Source organism: Nomascus leucogenys, chromosome 8 (assembly GCF_006542625.1).
Source record: "Nomascus leucogenys isolate Asia chromosome 8, Asia_NLE_v1, whole genome shotgun sequence".
Lineage (NCBI taxonomy): Eukaryota > Metazoa > Chordata > Mammalia > Primates > Hylobatidae > Nomascus > Nomascus leucogenys.
In genome coordinates, this window is record NC_044388.1 from 22,022,621 (window position 1) to 22,048,983 (window position 26,363).

At 41.4% G+C, this 26,363-nt stretch overlaps 1 pseudogene; it reads right to left on the bottom strand.

Annotated features, from left to right (window-relative positions):
• Positions 1-430: 430 nt before the first annotated feature.
• On the bottom strand, positions 431-26,363 carry LOC100583494 (annotated as a pseudogene).

Sequence of the window (26,363 nt, forward strand, 5' to 3'; positions counted from 1 at the left end):
GACATTCTGTATCTCTGTATTAGTGAGGCTGGCTGATACCCCTTTAGATTCTGTATTCTAGAAGAAAAAGATGAGAAAAACATTATCAAACATTACTCTAGACTTTTCTGCAATTCAAAACTAATAAAACAGAATTCCATTTTTTTTATATTGTACTAGCCAAAGAAAACAAAAATTGGAGCTTCCAAGAGCAGTCTAGTGCTCACCATTATACTTTTACACTTGTGTGGACAAAGCAGCTGTGTAGTTACTTATTTTAAAGCTGCAGTACTTAAAAACTTCTTGATAAGAAATAACTTGGGTATTTCCAGCCCTGCTTCCAAGCATGAACTATGGGTGAGCTTATTTCAGCCTGCAAGAATGGATTAGGGAAACCAATGATGTTCTTCTGCTCAGCCCATCCCAGTGTCATTAGCAGGCAGCTTGATGCTCACAACTCATCAATTTTCCTCTGCAAGCACTTTAACATGGAGTCCATCAGTTGGGCCAAGCCCCAGATTCTCTTCAGCACTTTGCACTCCCTCTCATTGGCCTGCTCCAACTCCATCTTCATGTTGCGGCACACAAGGGCTTCGGATTCCTCAAGCACAACTGGATTACATGAGGCAAACTCCTTAATTCAAATAATAACTTCCTGGGTGAAGGTCCCGGGCCAAAATACCTGGGCTACCAGACCTTTACCACATGCCTCCTGTGAGGTCAGCTTCTGCCCACTGAGCAATATCTCATTTGCAAATGCCGCTTCCATTATTTTGGGAAACAATGGTAGAACAGCCATCTGGATTCTGTCCAAAGGTAGTAGAGAGTGGTGGAAACCAAGCCTTTTCATTAGTCCAGACCACATTGCAAAGAGGCAATATAGATGCACTTAGCCTAATGGCTGGGCCATTGACTACTACGATAATAGATTTCTGAAACTGTATGAAAGTATTCACAAAGTTTCTGATAGCTTCTGCTGTTTTAGTGCTTTCTCTTTTGCTGTCATTTGTTGAATGCTATATAAAATAAATAAAGTCAAGTGCACAACAGAAGGCACTGCTGATGGCACTGAGCAGCATAAGCTTGCTGTTATCAGTAGCGGCTGTGCTCAAAGCACTTTGGATTTCTTTTTTTTTTTTTTTTTTTTTGAGACAGTCTCACTCTGTTGCCCAGGCTGGAAAACTGTGGCGCCATCTCAGCTCACTGCAACCTCTGCCTCCCAGGTTCAAACAATTCTCCTGCCTCAGCCTCCTGAGCAGCTGGGATTACAAGCGGGCTCATTTTTTTGCATTTTTAGTAGAGACGGGTTTTCACCATGTTGGCCTGGCCTCAAGCGATCTGCCTGCCTCAGCCTCCCAAAGTGCTGGGATTACAGGCATGAGTCACCGTGCCCAGCCTGGACTTCTTTCATTACCTTGAAATTTAGTGAGTTATTCTCTAATGATTCTGTGAATATAGCAAAGTGGGTGAAATCATCCTGCTTCCTGATGACAATATCTCTCTATCTGGAGGCACTTTCTGTTCGCCTCATGCTAAAATGCAATCACTTGCCAAAGGTTGGCCTTTTCTGTCATCAATAAATTTTCTTCTCCCAGGTGTCATTCCTGTAACAGACGTCTGCATGTTGGTTGTTCCATTGGCTGTTAACGCATCCATAAACACAGATGTACCTTTCCCATTAACAGCTAGGGCCCTGGTCATGGCTGTAGTCATGGGGCCAGACACCTGAGGCACTAGTGGGTGTATTCAGGGCCTGTTTCCCATCCTGACCTGCTCCATGCACAGGGGTCCAGTAAAGCTCCAACTTACTATTCTCCAGCCACTATTCTATAGCTCCAACTGGCTATTCAGTCACCACCATATTCTCCTGACCCTGCTCAACAGGGTCTAGTTTCTGGGGGCTCTTGTTCTGAAAGCCATTCTCTGTAGTCCTGCTCTTAATGGGGCTCATAAACACAAATATCTTGATACTTGACTTTGCTAGGTCAATATTCTTCCAGCTAGAGAGAGATGGAGCTGTGTTTTTCCTGAACTTCCGGGTAGCAGCAAACAACTGGCTGTTTTTAGACTCGTGGTGTTTGACAATCTCTAGTGACTTAGGAGAGGTCTTATCAAAGCTTCTGTTGGTGGATCTGGAGATTTATTTCCTAGCATTGTTTGGAGAGTGCTATTTGTTCTGGTCAGTGTGCTCTCTTTCTGCTTTTTGACGTGGTGTCTGTATTCCTCATGTTTCACGAGATGGCACTCTGGTTCCCAAGTGTGATCCTCACTGTCATAGCCCTTCCATCAAACCAAATACTCTGTCTTCCCTTCTTATTTTTGCTTTTGTCAACAATTCTTTCAGCCTGTCCTGTTCTAGTTGGTGGAGGCCAACATAATCCAGTTTACTCCTTTTCCAAATCCTGTGTACCTAAACCATCGATCATTGGAAACCAGTACTACCCAAGATAAAACTCTTCAGATCAGGAATCACAGCCATTTCCTGCCTTAGGAAAACAATGACTTAAAGCTAATTTTTCACAAAACCTTATAAATAAAACTGTCCAATCTCAATCAGTTAGACCATAAGGTAAGATTTCCATAAGCCTTTAAAAAACTTTTTCAATCTTTTGTTATAGAGTGTATCAATACTACAAAAAAGAAACAAACAAAACCCTGTTAGTCTGACACAGGGGCCCAGATTCTCACATTGGTGTGCTTTTGATATTAATGCTTAATTTATAGGAAAACTAAATAATCCCTTTTACATTTTAGCCAATTTAAGCACACACAGAATTCCTTTCACAAGACCAATTTCATAAACTTTCTATAACTTGCTTAAACCTTCAGTTTTGTCCTATCATTGCACCTTAGGACAAAAATTTACACTCTTTTTCACCTTTCTATATTCATATGGCTTTACTTGACACTGTTTTTACTTCTTTAATTAAAAATAATAAAAATCCTCTAAACGAGGTAAAATTACTTTAACAAAAATCACATTTCTATGCCTTCTTATAATTTTTTTTTATCAAAACTCATCTTACTTTCCTTATATACTTTGTATAAAAAATATAGGCTATAAAAAAAATGGCTACAATAAGGCTTAATGACAGGTGGAGCTCTCCCAGGCCCAGCTATACCTCCTGGTTCAGCTGAGAAGGGCCATGCCTTATCTGCAGCTCTGTTTTTTGTCCTGAGCTCTGCATCTGATACATAATTAAAAATGCTACCTCTTAGGTTTTTCACTAAAAATAAGTTGCTAAGAGTTAACATTGTAATTAATGTAAACCTGATCCAAATATATATAAATTGGAAAATTGAAACTGCCTTTGCAAAATTATAACTGAGGAAATTATGACAGTGAAAGAAATCAGACCTAACCGATTCCATCTTGCTTCTAACTTTTAAGCTGTTCTTGTTCATTCCTGGGCATAGGCCGAACTAACTTTGTGAAGGAATTCAGTTCATGGTTTGATTCTGAAACAAAATTGATAATAGTCCTTTCCAGAAAAGACACCCTTCTTGCCTGGGGACCAGTCTGCCCAGGCAGGACTAACAAATTACCTACAAGATTAGAAAGTACAGTTTAGAGGTCATGCAGCCTCTGGTTCCAAGAATCTGAACCTCCCCAAATTGCTCCTGGGGATAACATCACTATTGTAAAACCTAAGGTGAGTACTTGAGATATTTTACAGACTCTGCACTCCATGGATCAGCTGACACCACTCAGACCTGTAATCTGGCTCAACCAGTTCTGCCATCCCACCCAGGAACAGAAGACAGCAAGAAAAACTCACTTCGACCCCCTGTGATTCCATCTCCAACCTGACCAATCACCACCCCCCACTTCCCAAGCCCATGCCTGCCAAATTATCTTTAAAAATTCTGATCCCTAAATGTAATAATAAAACTCCAGTCTCCCACATAGCCAGCTGTGTTTGAATTACTCTTTCTCCATTACAATTCCCCTGTCTTGATAAATTGGCTTTGTCTAGGCAGTGGGCAAGGTGAACTCATTGGACAGTTACACTTCCACAGTGTTCCTCTCTATAAGGACATTCCCCAGAGGCCAGTGAACAACCCAAGCCAATTAGCCCACTCTGATCAACCCATTCCCTATTTAATATATACTCCATGGTCAAGTCTTTTTTTCACAGTACAAAGCAATTTCTGGTACCCCCAAAAGCCAAACAGGTTAGGTAACACAATCCAAAAGAGACTGAAGATGGCAAAGAGGAAGGAGGAACGGGGTGGAGTAAAAATAAATAGAACAATTTTTAAGAAAGGAAGTGAGCAGAAGTACCAAGAATGTAATGTTATTTTAATGTTTCAGTCAACTAAAAAATTCCTAAAAATAGAATCCAAAAAGAGAAAAAGCGTAATGGCTATATATACACGTGTATATATATATATAAAATCTACCTTGGATATCAACTTTTAATTAAGCTGACTTCTAATCATAGATTTGAAGTTTTGGAGTAAGCCAATTCCATTCAGATTTTTAAAATAATCCCTTCAAATCTCTTATTACCAGATTTTAGCTGGGGCAAATAGCTGATATTTTTGGCTTTTGAACATCCTCACCAAAGATATCCTCTCTGTTACCTTAACCAAAATTATAACCACAGATGCACGCACGGGGTATCTCCAAGGAGGTGACGAGTAGTTTTTACAAGATCCAGAATCACCCCAAAAATAACTAAGAGAAAGGAAAGTTTCACTAGCCATAAACAGGGTCTAACCCATGTTTCTTTCAGGCCATATTTTCTAGGATCTTAGCTTTTCATCTTACTGTCCCTACGTGAAGGCCAAGAGCCTTGGGTCCCCCATCACAGACAGAAGACAGGAAATCAAAAGCTGTCAACAGAAGGGGAAAAGATCAATAATACATTGGTACCCCCAAAGCCACATAAATATTAAACCAAGACAGGCTGGTTCCCTGACTAGGAATCAAACTCACGCTGTGGAGGGTTTTAACAATTAGGCTACAAGGTAGAATGGTGCTTGTTGTTCCCTAATCAGGAAGCAAACCCAAGCTGTGGTGGAAATTTTAACCACCAGAACTATTTTCGGTCAGACTTTGCTCTTAATTTAGTAAAGATAATTTTTAAGGCTGGCCATGAAACTATTAGGCTTCCCTTAAAGTATCTGATCTTTTCATTAATAGTTTAGAATAGGAGATCTCTAAAATCTTTAAATTAATAGCACAATGAGAGAGAGAGGCTAGAAAGGCAGTCTTATTACATGAAACATTTCAGATAGTCAAATTGTGATTTTTCTTAAGTGGCTGGGGTTTTTAGAGGTGGAATTTGACTTTCTACAGCTGCAGGGACTTTAGTCAGCTTTAGAGGGGGCCAGAAGTTGGTTAAATCTAATGGAAGATGGACTGAAACAAACAGACAAAAAAACAGAAAAAAGCAGTCACACAATTTACATAAAATTGAGATTTCTGAGCACAAAGAGAAATTACAGCCAACTGACGGTAAGCCTTGACCTTCAGCTACTAAATCCCCAAATGACACCCCAAACCAGCTCCTTACCTGGAGATAGGGCCCAAGCTGAAAACTGCTCTCTGCCATCATGGAAGCAGGAAAGTCTTCTTCCTTGTTAGAAGTAAGAACTCCCAGAAAAGGAGTTCTGCAGCAGAATAAACTTCAGATCTCAACTGGAAATTTTTGAGTGATTAGGGATATCTGGAGGGAGAAACTCTCAGACTTCAGCAAATCATCCAATAGGTCAGAGCAATAAAGAGCTCCAGCTGGTACTAGGGCCCCAGTAGGAGAGTTGCTACAGGCCAACAGCCAACTCCACTCAGAAAGCCCCTTTGTGGTTACCAAAATGTAAACCAAAAAGTGACTGAAGCAAGTCTCCATCCATTAGAGGTTTATTTGGCCAAAGCTGAGGATGCGCCTGGGAAAAAGCATAAATCACAGATGCTCCTGTGATTTATGTTTTTTCCAAAGGGGGTTTTGTGAACTTCAGTTCACAAAAGGGGAACTGCAAGCAGGTGGGGGAAGAAAAGGAGGCAGGCAGTGAGGCAGGTGGTCACGTTCTTGTGAGGCTCTTATTAGCCTCAGTAAATCTACATTTTACATGTGAAAAGAGGGAATAGAGGAAAAAATCAATGATGCATTGTCTCACGCTCAGTGAGTCTACATTTTACATAAGATGAAGCAAATGTGGAAAGAGGGAGTAGAGGAAATGAGGCTATGACATGGGGTTGTGAAATTACAGCTATCTGGGAGCCAAAGGAAGACAGTATTTGTGACTCAGCTTCTAAGCTTAACTTGCCCTTTGGTATAGTGAGTTCGGGGTCCCAAGGTTCTATTTTTTTTTTCATACCTGTAACTTGTTTCCAAAAATGTTCCCCTGCCTTTGAAAAACCCTTGCTTATAAGCCACTGGGGAAGTAGGATCTCACACAATAGCTGTCTGATTTTCCTTGCTTGGCACCCTGCAAATAAATGCCCTCCTTTTTCTTGCTGCAAACTTTGGTACAGATATTTGTCTTTACTGTGCTGGGCCAATGGACCCAGGTTTGGTTCAGTAACAAGGCACTTTTCTCACTTTTAGGTACCCCCACCAACTCTATCTAAGATTCCATCACCCTCCAAGGAGCAGGACCCTTTCCCAGAGGCCCACAGCAACGTATAAGCCTGGAGCTCGAATCTGACTCTAGCCTGATAATTCAAGTACCTCTGACCTAGTTTTAAAGAGTGGGGAAGTCTGCATGGTCATCTAGTGAGTTTCTGTTCTGTTGAGTTGGGCAGTGTTCTCAACTGAGTGCCCATGAGAATCACCTAGTGTGTGGGTATTAGGGGGGAGACTTTAAAAATACCAGTACTGAGCCCCCCACAGCAAGAGGTTTCCATTCACCTGGTCTAGACCCAGCCCAGGCAATGACGTTTTTAGAAAACATCCCCAGGTGGTTCTATCATGCAGCCAGGTGGAGAGCCAGTGGTGATGGCTTATACTGTATGCTCTGATTTCTTCAGAGCTTTGTTTTTGATTCTCCAACCAAAATTTTGTAACTCAAAATGGTTTTCTCTCCCAGAAAGCACAGCTTTTGTAAATTAAAACCCTTGTTTTTCTCTCATGAATTTCAAAGGCCTGCTTAGAAACTCAAAAGCCCAGAATCTGACTCTAAATTATCTGCAGTGTGCCTTCTCAGGCAGAAACCCGCAAGCCTGAGCCCAGCCTCACTGTGCAGTGATGATGAAGAGAGATGTCGAGTAAGAAAAAGCATTACTCAGTATGGAAAACAGCAGCTCATGTATTAAAATCATACCCATTCCCCTGAGCCTGTATCAGAAAAAATTCCAAAGAAGCCAGTTCTCCCTACATCCTTTCACCCAAGAAATCACAGCCAGAGATTTTCTTTTAATCTTACTCCCTAATAAACAAAAAGGCCCTCAGAAACTGCCTGTTTTCTTAACTGCCCAATAGTATTCCCTAGGAAAATAAGAAGTTTCTCATAAATGTGTGAGTGATACATATTCTTCTTGAAAGAATGAAAGTTACATCAAAGTTTTTTTTCTTGGTGTTTTTCCATTAAAGTATGGAACAGTTATCAATTTTCAGGGTACCTCATGTAGTTCAGATTTGATAAGTTATAGAGCTAATTCATTTGCAAATCTATATATTAGCATTCCATAGGGTTATTACTTTTTTCTTAGGCTACGTAGCTCAGTTGACTATGCTTGTCACTACTGATGTCAAGGTTAAGCCTTCAGTCTCCGTGGGGTCTGATTAATTACCTTTGCTGTGTTTTAGCCCTTTCTAAAATATATGCATTTAGTCACCAGGGGGACCAGACAATGTAGACAGTTAGAAGTATAAAATATCCAGAGAAATTCAAGGCCTTTTCTGAGAAAAATATATATATATATATATTTTTTTAGGAAGCCAAATAACTGAAATTTTGGAAAAATTCATAATTTATCTAACCCTTTGCCTAACATTTTATTTTTTTAAATTTCAAACATACAGAAAAGTTGAAAGAATTTTAAGTTAGTATCCATATACCCACCATCTAGATTCTACCATGCATATTTTGCTGTGATTGCTTTATCATGCTTCTAACTATCTATCCATGCCTCTGTCTAGTAAACTTATGTTTTTGATGCATATCAAAGAAATTTGCAGAAATCAGTGTACTTTACTTCAAAACACTTCAGTACGTGCATAAGTTTTTCCTATTGGTTGTGTACCAAATTATTAGTATGTATGTAAGTTTTTCCTGTTAGTGCTGTACCGTATTATACAAAGTGGCTTAAGACAACACGAATTTATTATGTACAATTCTGGACGTCCAAAGTCTGAAATGGGTCATCCAGGGCTCAAATCAAGGTGTCAGCAGAGCTGCTTTTCTTCTGGAGGCTCTAGGAGAGAATCTATTTCCTTGTTTTTTGTAACTTCTAGAAGCCATTCATATCCTTAGCTTGTGGCCCCTTCCTCCATCTTCAAAGCCAGCACTGAGGCATCGTCAAGTCTCTCCATGATCTCTGCCTCTCTCTTCATAACTTCTTTGCTGACTCTGGCCCTCCTGCTTCCCTTTTACAGGGGCCCTGTGATTGTGCCTACCCAGATGATCCAAGATAATCAACCCCTCTCAAGATCCTTAACTTAATCACATCTCCAAAGTCCCTTTTGTGTAAAGTAACATACTTAATAGGCTCTGGGGACTAGGACATGAATATCTTGCTGGGCCGAAATTATTCATCTAATATAGCATGCAAAACTTTTTCATCTTTAACACCCACTGAAGATTTACAGTCAGATGAAAATTAGGAAGCTGGCCTATGAATGGGAGTGAATATTGATACAAAAAGAAGGCTAAGAACTGAGGCCTGGAGCACACTTGGAGGTCAGGAAGATGAGGAGGAACAAGAAAAGTAGCCCTGAGAGGAACAGCCAGGGAAGTAAGAAGTGGACACTCAGCAAGTGTGTAATTCTGGAAGCCAGAAGAATTTCTAAAGTTTTTTAAAAAGAGGATGATGAGCTGTATCACATACTGCTTACAGAGCAAAGATCTGTGGTTGAGATGTAGTCACTGGTTGGGTTTAGCAAAGTGGAGATCTCTGGGTACCCTGTTCTGGTGGTGTGGCCAGGGTAAGTGCCTGGTTGGAGTGGCTTCAAGGGAAAAGGAAAGACGAGGAAGTGGAGTAGGTATAGGAGTGAATCAAGAAGAGGTGAACACATCAGATAACTTTTTCAGGGACTTCTGATAAAAAGAAGAGCAGGGAAAGGGGTGATATCCAATGTTGTCACTATCATCATCATCAATTTGACATGGTTGCAAACATTAATCAGATCCTTTTTAGCTCTAGAAAATAAAGGAATAAAAGGATAGAGCAAGAGCCTGCAAGTGCTTAGTTGTAAGTTGTCCTTACCACCATGATTCAACAGGGACATCACTGAAGAAATTCACAAGGCCCCGATGGCCTAAATTCTGACAATGCTATCAGCAGTCTTGACTTCTGCTCTCCTCTCCATCTTCCTTGTTTCATCCTATTTTTTCATTCTTTCCTTCCTTCCTTTATTCCACAAACATATAAGCCTCCATATCTTTGAAACTTGAATCCGGCAGAGGGATAAGTGTGAATTGACTAGCTGGAAAATTCTTTTCATTTCTTAATAAAAATCTTTCATTCTATTCTTGAGAATAAAAATATTCTTAAATTTCAAAACCAGTTGGTTTTATCTTCCAAAAACACACTCTCTGATTTAGTTGTAGACATTTATTTAAATAGTTTTACATGTAAATGTCCCTATTTCATAGTTTTTAGAAGCAATTTTTAGAGAGCAAAGTTTAGGCAGCAATATATGAACAATTTATATTATGAATTTCATTCACTTAAAAAGATAACGATTCTTTTTCCACTTTAAAAACTGCACTCAGAAATGAATGGGGAAACTTCATGAATGTTTCTGTTTTTTTCAGGGGCTTCACATTTCTGTATTTAATTCTTTCTTGACTTTCTCAGACTCTAGAATTTTCCTTTTCTCCATTTATATACACATATCCTTTGTTCTTTTATTTACATTTCACTGTGTCTTCTCCTTAGTCTCCTTAGTCTTCTTGTAATTTCTTTGTCCCAGGTGCAGTTCAGGACGATTCACACACCTAAGAAGACTGCTTAATATCGTGCTTTTAATCATCCCATCTCTATCAACTCTTTCCTCACTATAATCCATTATGTGAGTCTAACAATCTCATTCTCCCTTGCTAAGATAATTTTCTCACATCTTATGATTTCCTTATGATTGACTTAACAATTAAAATATTTAACTGAAAACTTCCTGGCTGAAACAAAGGAAACAGAAATAATCTTTACAACCTTGATATTTACCTGGTAAAATGTTTTCATATGAACACTCAGAGCATTGTATTTTGATCTGGGCACCACATCTTCAGAAGGACAATGACAAATTAAAATGTGCCCATTGGTGAGTGATCAGGAGTTTGAAGGTCATGTCATGAGTAATGAATAAAGGATCTTGGGATGTCCTGTTAGGAAGTAAAAAGTCTGGGGTGGGAGCAGGACGTGGGGTAGTAAGGGACAATAGGAAAAGGGAAAGCCTGGCTGGGATGAGTACTGCCACTACTGGTCAACAGGGTGGCTGTCCCAGGAGGATAGTGACACCTGGGATGGAGGGAGGGGGAAATATCTAGAGGAGCACCAAGGGGAAAATGTGGTCTCATGAAGCTTCAGTAGAAAGGTATCTCATCCATTCCCCACACCCACCTGGCCATGGGCTTTTGCTACTTCCGCCAGTTAGCCTCATGAGCAGAGGTGGTTGATGGTCTCAAAGGACTGACAATGAGACCACTGTAAAAAGAACTTGGGACAATTTAAGAAAAACAGTTACTGTGAAAGAATAACCACAAACAGAACAGCCTACAGCAGAAGAAGCAGACCTATTGACAGATATGAATAGGAATCTTAATACCAAATAAAACATTGCAAATATGAAACAAGAATAAGTAGTTTGAAGGAGAGCCAATCAAAGGTACTAGATATAAAAATTACAATTGCCAATATAAGGAATAGGTTGAAGAACTGAATGAATGACAAATGGGTAGAATCTAGAACAGATCCATATGTCCATGGGAACTTGGAATATGTATGTAGCATCATAGCCTGGTAGAGGGAAGATGAATTCATCAATAGTCCCTAGAAAATTGGTTCATCATGTGGGAAAAACTTGGAATAGATGCCCACCTTTTTCTATATACAAAAATAAACTTTAGGTAGAGTAAAAGCCTAAACATGAAAGGCAAAGCCATACATCTGTTAGCAGCAAATGGAGAATTTTTTTTTGTGACACTGGAATGGAGAAGAATTTTGTAAGGTGCTGAAAAGTACAGACCACAAGGGAGACAATCAATGGAGTTAATGACACCAAAATTAAAGATTTCTGATACCACAAAGTTACCAGATGTATGATAGATTTGGAGGTGACAAAGTGGTAATAACTGACAAAAAATAATAACTAGAACACACAGGAAACTCCTGCAAGTGGATAAGAAAAGGATGAGGACATTGTAGGGGACCCTGCTGATGCCCTGCCCAAATTTGTGGCCCATCTCTGAGTTCCCCTGCAGTTACTATCAAAGGTTCCCAGCATGCACACTGCTTCCCACCTGTGTGGGAGCCTCTCTCTTTCTCAGCCTCAAGGTTTTTTCAGGTACTGTGGGAACTTGCTTAGTTCAGGTGCAGTGCAAATTGGACAAGCTAGTGGCTGAATCTCACCAGGGTCAGCTCTCAACCAAAGAGGACCAGTGAGTAGCATATAAACAGCCTAGCTTCCCCATATCCTGGTAGGACAATTCTGAGGCGTGTTCAACACAGGTCCTCAGAGGGTCCTCAGCAGGACTGAGCCCTGGTTGCCCACAGCAATTATCTGCCCATAACTTACCCTTTAGTGGGTTTTCTCCTTTCCTTGTCTTGCTGTCTTTACTCCCTTGCTTGTACTTCTGAATAAATGACCTGCACCCAAGTCTGTGACTGAGACCTGCTTTTCAGGTAACACAAATTAGGACAGATGTACATAAGCATTTCACAGAAGGAGAAGTGGAAAGGCTGATAAGCGTGGGAAGAGATGCTCAACTTTAATAAGCGGAGAAATGGGCCGGGTGCAGTGGCTCATGCCTGTAATCCCAGCACTTTGGGAGGCCGAGGCGAGCAGATCACCAGGTCAGGAGATTGAGACCATCCTGGCTAACACGGTGAAATCCCGTCTCTACTAAAAATACAAAAATTTAGCCGGGCATGGTGGCACACGCCTATAGTCCCAGCTACTCATGAGGCTGAGGCAGGAGAATCACTTGAACCCGGGAGACAGAGGTTGCAGTGAGCCGAGATCACGCCACTGCACTCCAGCCTGGGCAACAGAGCGAGACTCTGTCTCAAAATAAAAAATAAAAATAAAAAAAAATAAAAATCAGAGAAATGAAAAGTATATAGGGAAATACAAATTTACCTGAAAAGTATAGAAAACATAAAAAACCTGGATTTCCTAAAGTGCCTATGAGAATTTGGAGAGGCAGAAACCCCATACATCACTAGTGAGACCATTCTGGAGAGCAATTAGCAATGTTTAGTGGATTTGCCTAGATGCACACCCTATGATCTCACAAATCCTCTTCTATGTGTAGGCCCCACACAAACTCCCACGCTCCCACTCTACCTGGCCTATGAATCAAACTGATCTTCAGGTAATCTTACCATATTTCTCAAATCCATCACTGTCCTTCTCAACTTCTTTCTTCTCATATCTTCTCTTTCTTCCTCACATTCAGCTGATGACCTCACTTCTTATTGAATTGAGAATACAGAAGCAAACAGAAAAATATTTCCCCACGTTCCCATTGCCAAATCTACCAATCTACCAGTAAGTGTGCCTGTATCCTCTGCCTTCCTCCCTTCCTGACACTAACTCTTTCCATCTCTCTCATCTCTTCACGAACCATGTTCCTAGACCGTCACCACTGTCTCCTGATCATCAATTTCTCCCACCCTGTTGGGTCATTCACACCAGTATGCTGTAGCAGTCCCCACACAGCAGGAGGAGGAGAACGAGGGAGAGGGGTAGGAAGGGAAAGCAGAGAAAGGAGAGGAGGAAAAGGGAAGAAAAAAGGAAAGAAAACATCCCTCTTTTATACATTCCCCTTTATGTTTTGCTTCATACTTATGCTTCCCTTTATAGTAAAATGTCTCCAAAGAATTGTCCATAATTCTTAGTCTTCCCCTTTTTGGGCCCATCAGCACCACTGGCCATAATAGATAGTTTCCTCTGTCTTGAGGCCCTTTCTTCACTGCCCCAGGGATGCTTCTCTCTTGCTTGAGTCTTCTGTCTCATGGCGTCTACTTCTCACTTTCCTTTGCTGGCTCCTCATCCCCTTTCCGGACTCCATGTGTTGCCTTGCTCCAGGGCTCAGTCCCTTACTTGTTCTCTTCTCAACCTACACTCACTCCCTGCATAAGCTTGGCTTTAAGCATCATGTATACCAGGAGAACTTTCTAGTTTTATTTCCAGCACGGACCTTAATCCCAAATTCCAGAACTACCCTCTTGACAGCTCCACTTGGATGTCTGATAAGCATTTCAAACTTAAAATGTTAAAACCAAACCATCGGTTTTTCCCTGAAACCTGTTCTACCTGTTGTCTTCCTCTTAATAAATGGTACAACTTTATCTTCCCAGCTGCTCAAGTCAGAACTATTGGGGTCGCCCCTCATGCTTCTCTTCCTCCCGTTCCCCACACCTAATCCATTAACAAATCTCATTGGCTCTACTTTCAAAATATGCTGCAGTATTCCTACCCTTCTCCCACCTCCACCACCACCACTCAGTCCAAGCACCACCGTCTCTGCTCAGGACAACTGCAGTGGTCTCCTAACTGGATTCTCCCTCTCATCCTTACTCTCCTGTCATCTATTCTCCACTCAGCTGCCAGAAGGATCTTTTCAAAAAGTCAGGTCTTGTCATTCTTTTCCTCAAAATCCTTCCTACTTCACTCAGAATGGACACGTCAGTCTTTACATGGCCTGGGGACGCTATCTGATTTGGCTCCACCCTATTCCTGTGGTCTCATCTCTTCCGTGCTCCCCTCCAGCCTCCCCTCACTCACTGTGCTTTAGCCTCACCCACTGCTAGTTCTGGAACACGTCTTGCACTTGCCATTCCCTCTGCCTGGAATGCTCCTTTTCCAGATATCAGCATGGCCCGCTCTCTAACTTCATTCACGTCTCTATTCAAATGTTACCACATTCTCAGAGACAATTTTCCTGACCACTGTATTTGAAACAGTATCCCCCATTGCTCTCTGTCCTCTTATCTTGATTTATTTTCTTCCTTGCACTTATTATAACCTAGCATTGTATGTTTATTGTCTATTTATTTTCTTTCCATACTAAAATAAGGGAAGGGATTTTGTCTATTCCCAGTCATGCTGTACTCCCAGTAGCTACTTGTATTTAGCATAGACTGGCACCAGATAAATATATTTTGAATAAAAGAATGAACAGGCATACAAATTGAGAGCTAAGCAAAGATTTTCATCCCAGCATTTTACATGAAAAAAAACTTGAAACAAGCTTCATGCCCTTCAATGAGAGAATGAAGAAATAAAATGCAGTCCAAGCAAAAAGAATGAAATTCTGTTCAGCTGTTCCAAGGAACAAACTAGAGTCATATATCCAGCTATCAAAATGGGTAGGTCTTAAAAACATAAAGTTGAGGGGAAAAAGTAATAAGGAAGATGAAATAAAGAGTATAATACTGACGAATACTAGGACTGAGAAATGGGGAATAAAAGGAAGACATTTTTAAATAAAATAAATAATACAAGAAAATAAAATAAGGGCTCTTCCATAAACCAACAATGATAGAGTGTTATGAACTAAGTTGAACTGTATGTTTGAGGTTTAAAAATAATGTATGTGGAAAAAAATAAGAGTTGCCTTGGGAAGTACTTACTTAACTGGAAAACATGGGATGGGATTCCTAAGAGCTGTAGGTGAGAGCAGTGGGGTCTGATCCCATCAGGGAAGGCTTTGTGGAAGCAGGGAGACTTGAGGTGTTCCTTGAAGGATGAAAATGATATAAACAATGTAAGCAAAGAGCAGTAGCAAGACATTCTAATGGGCCCCAAAAGTCTGGAAGTAGGAAAGCTGGATATAGACCTATCAGCCTCAGGAGATGGCCCACAGTGTAGGGGAAAGGGTAGAAGACAAAAAGATAAAATTGAACACACTCGCTAACATCAGATGGTAGAATGCCCTGGCTAACACTAAGGAATTTGGACTTGATTCTAACATTGGTGATACTACTTTTGTGTAACACTTGCCCAGTGTCACACAACTATTAAAGTGGGAGCCAACATTTGACTTCCAGCAGTCTGATTCCAGAATTTTCACTTTTAACTGCCATGCTTAACTTCTTTCAGTGAGCAACAGGAATCCAGTCAAGGGTTTTGAGAATTGCAAGGTAATGGACAAGGGATTTTAGCAGGTGGGTTCACCAGAATTGTGCAGAATGGCTTGCATGAGGCAAAGACTGGAGGCGAGCAGTCTGTGAGGAGGGGAGTATGATGATGTCCATGTGAGCTGGTAAGACACTGACTAGCATGCTGCCAGGGAGATGGGACAGGGAGGGGCCAATGAGGTAGAACCAATGGGGTTGACTAATCAGACAGCTCACAGATTTGTTTTGTGGCCCTCCTGTGTGCTAGGCATTGGTCTGGGCTCTGAGGACAGCGTAGTGAAAGAGATGAACACAGATAATTAACTACAAGTAAGAATGCACACTACTGCCAGGTAAAAGGAATGCAAAGGTCCAACCTAAAGCAGAAGGAGGGTGGTCTTTGTATTTAATTAGAGCTCTTCTTATTAAAATAACAAATGTTAAGCATGAAGTAGTCTTAATGTTTCATACCCTTGAAAAAAATAATTCTGAAAAAAAATCACTGGTTTAGAATTCCTTTCTATAACCAAAAAGGTAGAATATTTGCCTTTTAAAAATGGATTCCCTTTTCAAGTTAATCATCTTTATCTGAAAATGCAAAGAAGATGGCTTAATGGTCATCGAATTGACAGATGTAACTGGAACTCTAATCTGGTTCTGTGATGCACAATTATACAGAAATGTGAGATCTGAGTTTGTGGATATGAATATGTTATCTTCAAGCAGGTTTTAGAAGTCAGAATGAGCAGAAATTTTAACTGGAAGATCAAAAGTACAAATCAACAAAATTCATCCCCAGGCAGAGGTTGCATAAGATGTAGCAATTTTTTATGAATATTTATATATTCATATGAATCATACTTTACTTGCCTTATTTAGTAAGTTATTTGATCCTCTTAAGCATTCTTTTATTAATGAAATGTAATTGCACTGCCATCAAAATGACTATAATATCTGATACCTAGGCAGACATTTATCTTCAGTTTTTGTTTTTAACTTTTGTTTTAAGTTTAGGGGTACATGTGCAGGTATGTTACATAGGTAAACTTGTGTCATGGGGGTTTTTTGTACAGATTATTTCATCACCCAGGTATAAAACTTAGTACCCAATAGTTATTTTTCCTGATCCTCTCCTTTCTCCCACCCTCCACCCTTCAGTATGCCCCAGTGTGTGTTGTTCCCTTCTATGTGTCCATGGGTTTTCATCATTTAGTTCCCATTTATAAGTAAGAACATGTGGTATTTGGTTGTCTGTTCCTGTGTTAGTTTGCTAAGGATCATGGCCTGCAGCTCCATCCATGTTCCTGCAAAGAACATGATCTTGCTCTTTTTTACCACTGCATAGTTTTCCATGGTGTATATGTACCACATTTTCTTTATCCAGTCAATCATTCATGGGCATTTAGGTTGATTTCATGTCTTTGCTATTGTGAAGAATGCTGCAAGGAACATATGCATGCAGGTATCTTTTTAAATTTTATTTTACTTTAAGTCTGGGATACATGTGCTGAACATGCAGGTTTGTTACATAGGTATACATGTGCCCGTCATCTAGGTTGTAAGCCCTGCATGCATTAGATATTTGTCCTAATGCTCTCCCTCCTTTTGCCCCCCACCCCGACAGGCCCCAGTGTGTGATGTTCCCCTCCCTGTGTCCATGTCTTCTCATTGTTCAACTCCCACTTATGAATGAGAACATGCAGTGTTTGCTTTTCTGTTCCTGTGTTAGTTTGCGGAGGATGATAGTTTCCAGCTTCATCCATGTCCCTGCAAAGGTCATGAACTCATTTTTTTTTATGGTTGCATGGTATTCCATGGTGTATATGTACTGCATTTTCTTTATCCAGTCTATCATTGATGGGCATTTGGGTTGGTTCCAAGTCTTTGTTATTGTAAATAGTGCTGCAATAAACATATGTACAAAAACCCTAGAAGAAAACCTAGGCAATACCATTCAGGATACAGACTTCATAGGCATAGACTTCATGACTAAAACACCAAAAGCAATTGCAACAAAAGCCAAAATTGACAAATGAGATCTAATTAAACTAAAGAGCTTCTGCTCAGCAAAAGAAACTATCATCAGAGTGAACAGGCAACCTACAGAATGGGAGAAAATTTTTGCAATCTATCCATCTGACAAAGGTCAAGTATCCCAAATCTACAAGGAACTTAAACAAATTTACAAGAAAAAAACAAACAACCCCATCAAAAAGTGGGCAAAGGATATGAACAGACACTTCTCAAAAGAAGACATTTATGTGGCTAACAAACATATGAAAAAAAGCTCATCATCACTGGTCATTATAGAAATGCAAATCAAAACCACAAAGAGATGCCATCTCATGCCAGTTAAAATGGCAGGTGTCTTTATAATAGAATTATTTATATCCTTTGAGTATATACCCAGTAATGGGATTATCGAGTTGAATGGTATTTCTGTCTTTAGGTCTTTGAGGAATCACCACACTGTCTTCCACAATGGTTGAACTAATTTACACCCCTACCAACAGTGTATAAGCATTCCTTTTTCTCCACAATGTTGCCAACATCTGTTATTTTTGACTTTTTATTAATAGCCATTTTGGCTGGTGTGAGATGGTATCTCATTGTGGTTTTGATTTGCATTTCTCTAGTGATCAGTGATGTTGAGCTTTTCTTCATATGATTGTTGGCCACATGTATGTCTTCTTTGGAAAAGTGTCTGATCATGTCCTTTGCCCACTTTTTAACGGGGTTGTTTTTTTTTCTTATAAATTTAAGTTCCTTATAGATGATGGATATTAGACCTTTTGTCATATACATAGTTTGCAAAAATTTTCTTCCATCCCATAGGTTATCTATTTACTCTGTTGATAGTTTCTTTTGCTGTGCAGAAGCTCTTTAGTTTAATTAGATCTCATTTGTCAATTTTTGCTTTTATTGCAATTGCTTTTGGTGTCTTTGTCATGAAATTTTTGCTCATGCATACGTCCTGAATGGTATTGCCTAGGTTGTCTTCCAGGGTTTTTATAATTTTGGGTTTTAAATTTAAGTCTTTAATCCATCTTAAGTTAATTTTTGTATAGGGTGTAAGGAAGGGGTCCAGTTTCAATCTTCTGCATATGGCTAGCGGGTTATTCTAGCACCATTTATCGAATAGGTAATCCTTTTCCCATTGCTTTTGTCAGGTTTGTTGAAGATCAGATAGTTGTAGGTTTATGGTCTTATTTCTGGGTTCTCTTTTCTGTTCCATTAGTTTAGATGTCTGTTTTTGTACAAGTACTATGCTGTTTTGGTTACTGTAACCTGGTAGTATAGTTTGAAGTTGGGTAGTATGATGTCTCCAGCTTTGTTCTTTTTGCTTAGGATTGCCTTGGCTATTTGGGCTTTTTTTTGCTTACATATGAATTTTAAACAGTTTTGTCTAGTTCTGTGAAGAATCTCAATGGTAGTTTACAGGAATAGTATTGAATTTATAAATTGCTTTGGGCAGTATGGCCATCTCAACAATATTCTTTCTATCCATGAGCATGGAATGTTTCTCCATTTGTTTGTATCATCTCTTTTTCTTTGTGCAGTGGTTTGTAGTTCTCTTTGTAGAGATCTTTCACTCCTCTAGTTAGCTGTATTGCTAGATATTTTATTCTTTTGTGGCAGTTGTAAATGGGTGTTAGTTCCTGATTTGGCTCTTGACTTGATTATTGTTGGTGAATAAGAATGCTAGTGATTTTGGTGATTTTAGCACATTGGTTTTGTATCCTGAGACTTTGCTGAAGGTGTTTATCAGCTTAAGAAGCTTTTGGGTGGAGACTATGAGGTTTTCTAGATATAGGAACATGCTGTCTGCTGAGATAATTTGACCTCCTCTCCTCCTATTTGAATGCCCTTTATTTCTTTCTCTTGCCTGACTGCCCTGGCCAATACTTCCAATACTATGTTGCATGGGAGTGTTGAGAGAGGGCATCCTTGCCTTGCACTGGTTTTCAAAGGGAATGCCTCTAGCTTTTGCCCACTCAGTATGATGTTGGCTGTGGGTTTTTCATATATGACTTTTATTATTTTGAGGTATGTTCCTTCAATACTTAGTTTATTGAGAGCTTTTAACATGAATGAATGTTGAATGTTGAATTTTGTTGAAAGCCTTTTCTGCATCTATTGAGATAATTATTTGGTTTTTGTCTTTAGGTCTGTTTATGTGATGAATCACGTTTATTGATTTGCATATGTTGAGTCACCTTGCATCCTGGGGATAAAGCCTACTTGATCGTGGTGGATAAGCTTTTTGATGTACTGCTGGATTCAGTTTGCCAGTATTTTGTTGAGGATTTTTGCATTGATATTCATCAAGGTTATTGGCCTGAAGTTTTCTTTTTTTGTTGTATCTCTGCCAGGGTTTTATATCAGGATGATGTGGGCCTCATAGAATGAGTTAGGGAGGAGTTCCTCCTCCTCAATTTTTGGGAATAGTTTCAGTAGGAATGGTACTATCTCTTCTTTGTACACCTGCTAGAGTTCAGCTGTGAATCTATATAGCCTTGGGCTTTTTTTGGTTGGTAGGCTATTTACTGCCTCAATTTGAGAGCTCATTACTGGTCTGTTCAGGGACTCAATTTCTTCCTGGTTCAGTCTTGGGAGGGTATATGTGTCCAGGAATGTAACAATTTCTTCCATATTTTCTAGTTTATATGCAAAAAGGTGTTCATAATATTTTCTGATGGTTGTTTGCATTGCTGTGGGATCAGTGCTAATATCTGCCTTGTTGTTTCTGATTGTGTTTATTTGGATCTTCTCTCTCTTCTTCTTTATTAATCTAGCTAGTAGTACATTATTTAAAAAAAAAAATCCTGGCTCCTGGATTCATTGATCTTTTTAATGGCTTTTCATGCTTCAATCTTCTTCAGTTCAGTTCTGATTTTGGTTATTTCTTGTCTTCTGCTAGCTTTGGAATTTGTTTGCTCTTGGTCCTCTAGTTATTTTAGTTGTGATGTTAAGTTGTTAACTTGAGATCTTTCTAACTTTTTGATATGGGCATTTAGTGCCATAAATTTCCCTCTTAACACTACCTTAGCTGTGTCCCAGAGATTCTGAAATATAGTATCTTTGTTCTCATTAATTTCAAAAAACTTCTTGATTTCTACCTTAACTTCATTATTCAAAAGTCATTCAGGAGCCGGTTATTCAATTTCCATGTAATAGCATAGTTTCGGGTGAATTTCTTAGTCTTGATTTCTAATTTGATTCTGCTGTGGTCCAAGAAACTGTTATAATTTCAGTTCTTTTGCAATGCTGAGGAGTGTTTTACTTCTGATTATGTGATTGATTTTAGAGCATGTGTCATGTGGTAATTAGAAGAATGTATATTCTGTTGTTTTTGGAAGGAGAGTTCTGTAGATATCTATCAGCTCCATTTGATCCAGTGCTGAGTTTAGGTCCTGCATACGTTTGTTAATTTTCTGTCTGGATGATCTATTGTCAGTGAGGTTTTAAAATCTCCCACTATTATTGTGTGGGAATCTAAATCTCTTTGAAGGTCTTTAAGAACTTGCTTTATAAATCTGGGTGCTCCTGTGTTGGGTGTATATATATTTAGGACAGTTAGGTCTTCTTGTTGAATTGAACCCTTTACCATTATGTAATGCCCTTCTTTGTTTCTTTTGATCTTTGTTGGTTTAAAGTTTGTTTTGTCAAAAACTAGGACTGCAACTCCTACTTTTTTTCTGTTTCCTATTTGCTTGGTAGATTTTTCTTCTTATTTTGAACCTATGTATTTCATTGCATGTAAGATGGATCTCTTGAAGACACCATACCAGTGGGTCTTGGTTCTTTATCCAACTTGTCACTCTGTGTCTTTTAATTGGGGCCTTTAGCCCATTCACATTTAAGGTTAATATTGATATGTGTGGATTTGATCCTGTCATCATGATGCTAGCTAGTTATTTTGCACGCTTGTTTATGTGGTTGCTTTGTAGTCTCACTGGTCTGTGTACCTCAGTGTGTTTTTGTAGTGGCTGATAACAGTCTTTCCTCTTCATATTTAGTATTTCCTTCAGAAGCTCTTGTAAGGCAGGTCTGGTAGTAACAAATTCCAGTATTTGCTTGTCTGAAAAGATCTTATTTCTCCTTTGCTTATGAAGCTTAGTTTGGCCAGATATGAAATTCTGGCTTGGAAGTTCTTTAAAGAATGTTACTATTGGTCACTGATCTCTTCTGGCTTGTGGGGTTTTAGCTGAGAGGTCTGTCGTTAGACTAATGGGATTCACCTTTTAGGTGTCCTGGCCTTTCTCTCTAGCTTCTTTTAACATTTTTTCTTTATTTCCAACCTTGGAGAATCTGAGGATTATGAGTCTTGGAGATAATCTTCTCGTGAAGTATCTTACTGGGGTTCTCTGCGTTTCCTGAATTTGCATGTTGCCCTCTCTAGCTAGGATGGGGAAGTTCTCATGGATGATATTCTAATATGTTTTCCAAGTTGGTTCCATTCTTCCCATGTCTTTCAGGTACACCACTAAGTCATAGATTCAGTCTATTTACATAATCCCATATTTCTCAGAGGTTTTGTTCATTCCTTTGCATTATTTTTTCTCTACTCTTGTCTGCCTGTCTTATTTCGGGAAGCCAGTCTTCAAGCGCTGAGATTCTTTCCTCCACTTGGTCTATTCTGCTACTAATACTTGCATTATGAAATTCTTATAGTGTGTTTTTCAGTTCTGTCAGGTCAGTTACATTCTTCTCTATACTAGCTATTTTGTTTGTCAGCTCCTGCAATGTTTCATCATGATTTTTAGCTTCCTTGCATTGGGCTTCAATGTACTCCTGTAGCTCAATGAACTTATAACTATTTATATTCTGGATTCTACTTCTGTCATTTCAGCCATCTCAGCCTCAGCCCAGTTCCAAACCCTTGCTGAAGAAGTGATGAGGTCATTTGGAGGAAAGAAGGCACTCTGGCTCTTTCAGTTTTCAGCATTCTTGTACTGATTCTTTCTCATCTGTGAGGGCTTATCTAACTTTAATCTTTGAGGTTGCTGACCTGTGGATGGGTTTTTTTTCTTTCATCCTATTTGATTACCTTGAGGGTTTGATTGTGGTATATGGTGTATTCAGCCAACTGGCTTCATTTCTGGGAGATTTTAGGGGGCCAATGCTCAGTCCCCAACTCCTGGACTGTGAGCTGTAACTCTGAGGGACTTGTATTGGGTCCCAACTTTGGCTCCTCAAGCTTTGGAGTCCACTGTGTTTGGGGGTGGGCTGAGGTGCAGCAGCTTTAACAGAGTGCCAGTAGATGTGGGTGTGCCTGTCTCCCTGGGGGAATTTACCACAGTGGAGGAGGCAAGGCAGCTGGGGACTGTGTGTGCTGTTGCACCGGAGGTGGTGCTGGCTTGGGGCAAGGTATTGGCCAGCAGAGGTCTAGGTGCCTTCTCTGCCCTGCAAACAGGAGTAATAGTTCAGGGGGTGGGAGGATCCCCTGTTCTCTGCACAGTGTTAGCACAAGGGCAGGGTACTGGCAGTGGTGGGGTTTCCTGGCTTGGTGTCCACCAAGGCTCTGTCTACAATGGTGGTCAGTGGAGGGTTGGGGATGCTGCACACCTGTGTGCAGGTTGGGCAAGTAAAGCAAAACCTGGCCATGCAGATGTGCATGAACGAAGTGATCTGGGGAGTAGCCATGGGCTCAGGGGAAGTTCCAGTATGGGGAGGGAACATGTGGACTGGTGCACGGCTGTAGGGGCCGCCTTGCTGGAGCTCTCCAGCAAGCTCTCTGTGGTCTGCCAGCACAGGAGCTATGCTGTGGGCCCCCAGGGCATCCAAGACTTCCCTGTAAGCATGTGTGGTCAGGCTGGGCCCTGGGAGTGGCCAACAGACCAAGGAGTGCTCAGGTCAGACCAGCCCCATCTGATGTGCAAGACCATTCTGCAGAGATCAGGTCAAATAGTTCCCCTGGGGCTAAAGTCTCTTATGGGAGCAATTTGAACCTAGAGGGATGGCCATTCCTGGCTATGCTCCACTACAGTCACTCCTGCTCCAAACCACCTGTGCTCCACATCAACTGGCTAGCTGCCCCACCACTTTGCTTGTCTCCTGGGGGCTCTACCCCAGAGAGATGTGGGCCAGCAATTGCTCAGTGCAATCAGCCCAGGATGGAGGATCTGTGCCATGGACCTAAGCTAGGGGTTCCCTGTCTGGTGATGAGCAGTAGGGTTGTGTGGGACCCGGGAGAGATGGACCAGCTTCCTTTCCTTGGGTCGACTACAACTTGTTGGATGTGTGGATAATGCACTGAGGGTCTTTGTTTCTTTGTTAGTCCAAGGGTAGCAAGGACAGTTCCACCACAGAGGCAGTGTCAGAGAAGCTTTCACTTGTCCCTGGAAGCTCTGTCTGGGAAGTTGCTGAGTTGCTACTGGCTTGATAGCTCTGGTTGCGGGTGGCTAGAGGCCCAGGACCAGGCCTGGAGGACCTACCTATTGAGGAGATATGGGAACAGGCACCCACATAACAGTCTGGCCACTTTTCTGTAGGGCTACTATATGTAGTATGCTGGGAGTCCTCTCCAGTTCCTAGTCCCCTTGGAATTTCCAGTACCTGGAGGCATCACCAGAGAAGGCTATGAAACAGCAAAGATGGCAGCCTGTCCCTCCCTCTGGGAGCTCCATCCTAAGGAGGTACAGACCTTTTGCCAGCCTGAACACACCTGTAGGACGTGGCTGAAGACTCAGTTGGGAGGTCTCACCCAGTGAGGAGAAATGGGGTTGGGGATCTGCTTAAAAAAGAAGTCTGGCCACATTTTCACAGAGCAGCTGTGCTGTGCTTGGGGTCTGCTTCAGGCCTCAGTCACCTTAGACACTCCAAAGCCCAAAGGCTGGAATGGCCAAATTGCCCAAATGGCAAAGATGGCGGTCCACCCCTCCCTCTGGGAGCTTTGTCCCAGGGAGGTTTGAAACCTCTGTCAGCTGGAGAACACTGGCTGGGGTGCCTAGAGGCCCCAGTCATGAGGTCTTGTCAAGTGAGGAGGAAGAGGATGGAGGACCCACTTAAAGAAGCAGTCTGGTCACGTTTTTGTAGAGCAGCTGTGCTGTGCTGGGGTACCACTTCCTCTCCTGGTCAGCTTGGACTCTCCAAAGCCCGAAGGCTGGAATGGCTAAGTCACCCAAACAGCAAAGATGGCGACTTGCCCCTCTGCCTCTGGGAGCTCCACCCCAGGGGGTTTTCAAAACTCTGTTGGCTGGAGAACACTGGAGAGGGTGGCTGGAGACCAAAAGTTGGGAAGTCTTACGTAGTGAGGAGGAACAGGATCAGGGAACCACTTTAAAAAGCAGTCTGGCCATGTTTTCATACAGCAGCTGTCCTATGTTGGGGGATCCCTTCTGCCTCTGGACAGCATGGACTCTCTGAAGGCTGGAATGGCTGAGTCACCCAAACAGCAAAGATGGCAGCCCATCCCTCCTCCTGGAAGCCCTTTCTTAGGGAGGTGCAGTGCCACTACTGGTGGCTGGCTGGAACTCCAAGCCAGTGGGACTTTTCCAGAGAGGAGTAGTGAAAGTGGAGCCTGCAGACTGTTGCTGCTCGGCCCCCTCTTTCCTAGGGGTACAGAGGTGTAACCTCTTTCCTAGGGGTACAGAGGTATAACCTCCTGCTTTGCCAGAGTTGCAGCTGCTCTTGCCAGGAAGCCCAGAGAGTGCAAGTATCTAAGGCTCCTGGGTCTCCATGCATGCCCCCGACCAGAGCAGCTGCATTGCTGAGACTCCACATAGCTCTATGTGTCAGACTAAAGGCTCTGGTGGAGTGGGTTCACAAGGGGATCTCCTGACCTGAGGGTTGCAAAGATCTGTGGGAGAATCATGGGTTCCCGAGGTTGCATATTCAGTCACTGCTTCCCTGGAGAGGCGGGGTTCCCTTGGCTCCATGTTGCTCCTGGGGTGGGGCATCATCTTGTCTTGCTTTTCTCCACGGCACTGTATGGCATGAGAAATGGTTGGCCCTGTAAGGCATGGCCCTGTATGGCATGGGTTGCTTCCCTATGCACCCAAGAAGTTCCTGGAACTCACTGAAAGGGCTGGGCTCAAAGGATCCCTTAGTCACAAATGAGGGACCCAGACACAATAAATGTCTCCACAGATATTAGTGTGGGAGGATAATGGCTGAGATCAGATGCCTGCTTCCACCAGTATCTTGACCCAGTGAAGCCCACCTTCCCCCAATGCCCCTTAGACACAGGAGAATACCCATCCGGATTGAGGAAATTAAGTTTCCACTGCCTGGCAAAACAAGGCCTCAATTAAAAATTTAAGTGAATTGTAGAGAATATGGAGAAACAAACTTCGGTTTGTAAATGGAAATATAATTATAATACAGATCTACCTATATCTAAATGCTAGATACGGAGATCTATATCTCTGTATGCTGTATGCTCTGATCTATATGCTGTATGCTCTGATCTATATGCTATACATAATTAATTTCTCTTTGTCCAGATGAATAGTAAGTGCCATCAGAGTAGGTATATCAGTAAAGGAATGTTTTGGTTAGAATAAAAGAAAACATGGGCTGGGTGCGGTGGCTCACGCCTGTAATCCCAACAATTTGGAAGGCCGAGGTGGGCCGATTACTTGAGTCCAGGAGTTCAAGACCAGCCTGGGCAACATGGGGAAATCCCATCTCTACAAAAAATACAAAAATTAGCTGGGTATTGTGGCGCATGCCTGTGGTCCCAGCTACTCAGGAGGCTGAGGCAGGAGAACCACTAAGCCCAGGAGATTGAGGCTGCAGTGAGCCAAGATCACACCACTGCACTCCAACCAGGGCGACAGAGTGAGACCCCATCTAAAAAACAAAAAACATGACCCCCAAAACTTAAAGAATTGGAGGTTTTTATTTTTCACATGACAATAAGTTTGGTAGTGGGCAGTTGCTGACTGCTTAGTGATGTCAGGGACAGCGTCTTTATTGTTTTCTTCAT